We start from the raw sequence: 1,772 nt of genomic DNA on the forward strand, positions 1-1,772 counted from the left end.
CAGTACTACATGCTAGTGTACCAAATACAAAGAGAGCATTATCACACACACCAATCACTCTAGTGCTCCCTTTCTGGAGTTTCTGGAGCGGACTTTATATTAACTCCCAATATGGTTCCTCACGATTTGTTCTAACTTATTATGGGGTACTAAGTACTTTTGCTTACAGCAACGGAAATACAGTGTCGACTTAAATCTTTATCTCTATGAGCCTGAAAACTCCAGTTGAAGTTATCAGTTACTTTTTTTATTTTGATTATATGGGAGATAACGTGGCTACACTCAAAGGAAGGCTTTCTCACCAAAGCTTCTCCCCTTCTCGGCCCTGCACTTTTCTAGCGGCTTTGGACCCAAATTTTCCAGTTTGGTCTTTTTTTGGTCTTCCTTTTGCTATACACGGCAAAAGGGAGACGTGCGAAACTCGTCTCAGGTCACTGAACTCCTTGAATATATTTCAGGTACTAAGAGTGTAAAACAAAGAAGCTTAACGAAACGTACCGTATTATCTTTCTTTCCCCTTTGCTGGTATAGATTTACTTGGACGCTTTTTGGACCGCAAGTTCCAGTTTTTGGGATTTTTGGTCCACGCTTTCTTGCTTATCCACAACGACATTGGTAAGTGGAACGTGCAGAAACTCTCCTCTTAAGACGCACTGAAGACTCTCAATTATGAATATAATCAGTTTACATAGAGACATATATAGAAAGGCTCTTAACTACCTTTCTTAACTTGCTACACAACTTGATCTGTGAAAATGAAACTTCTGAGAGGACTTATAAGAGCTATGAATATTTGTTGTATATCTCCGCAGGTGAATCCAGTTTTGTGTCTCATTTATGTGTCCTCTTGATATGAGCACTTAACGCAAAAGACTCATAACCGAAGACGTGCGAACGTCGTACTCAGGGCAAACTGAAGCACACTCCTATAGAATATCAGTAATAATCGAAAGTGTATTCAAAAAGGATAAGGCTTTTCTCATCAGTCACATAAAAGTCTTCTATCACCACTTCCTACATATCTTTTCTAAGAGAATTTGTTAGGAAACCGCTCTAATTTCCATTTTTGGGAGTTACTTTTTTGTAGTCTTTCTTTTGCATTATCTCTCAGGCAAAGGAAATGAAGACACGTTGTCACTGAAAAACTCTCGTTCTACAGGTTCACTGGAAACAACCTTTGTCACTATATTCAAGAATACTCTTAGGTACATAAAAATGAAGTAAGTAGCTTTCAACATCTATCTTAGCCCCTTATAGAAAATAAGTATTACTGAGCGCTTATTATGTACCCGCAAGTACAAGTAGTTAAGGTCACTTCGCGACTTCGTCTTTTGTGACTTAACCTGACGTCAAATTTGGAAGACGTGCACGAACACACAATACTGTAGTCTCAGGGGTCGTACGAAACTTTCCTCATTGACATATCACGCATTAACTGTACAGCGACTCAAAGGAAGGCTTTTCAAGTCTAGGGATTGTCTTGTACTATAGACCATCATTCCTTATAGCTGCTTTAATGCGATTCCCTAGTTCCAAATGTAAGGTACATCTTCTTGAGAGGTATGCGTTTTATTACTATACCAGCGAATTAACAGGAAAACGTGCATGATAATATACTTTGATACTTCAAGGGCACAGAACATCCTTGAATTCGATCTTAGGACTAACAAAGTGTATATGGCTATATCTCAACCAGCAATTACCCCCTCTATAATCACTGCAACTTTTAAAATTTGCGTGATTTTTCGACCCATATTTACCAGTTTTGGTCT

The sequence above is a fragment of the Abrus precatorius genome, unplaced genomic scaffold, assembly GCF_003935025.1.
Source record: "Abrus precatorius isolate BTA unplaced genomic scaffold, Abrus_2018 Scaffold0, whole genome shotgun sequence".
NCBI lineage: Eukaryota > Viridiplantae > Streptophyta > Magnoliopsida > Fabales > Fabaceae > Abrus > Abrus precatorius.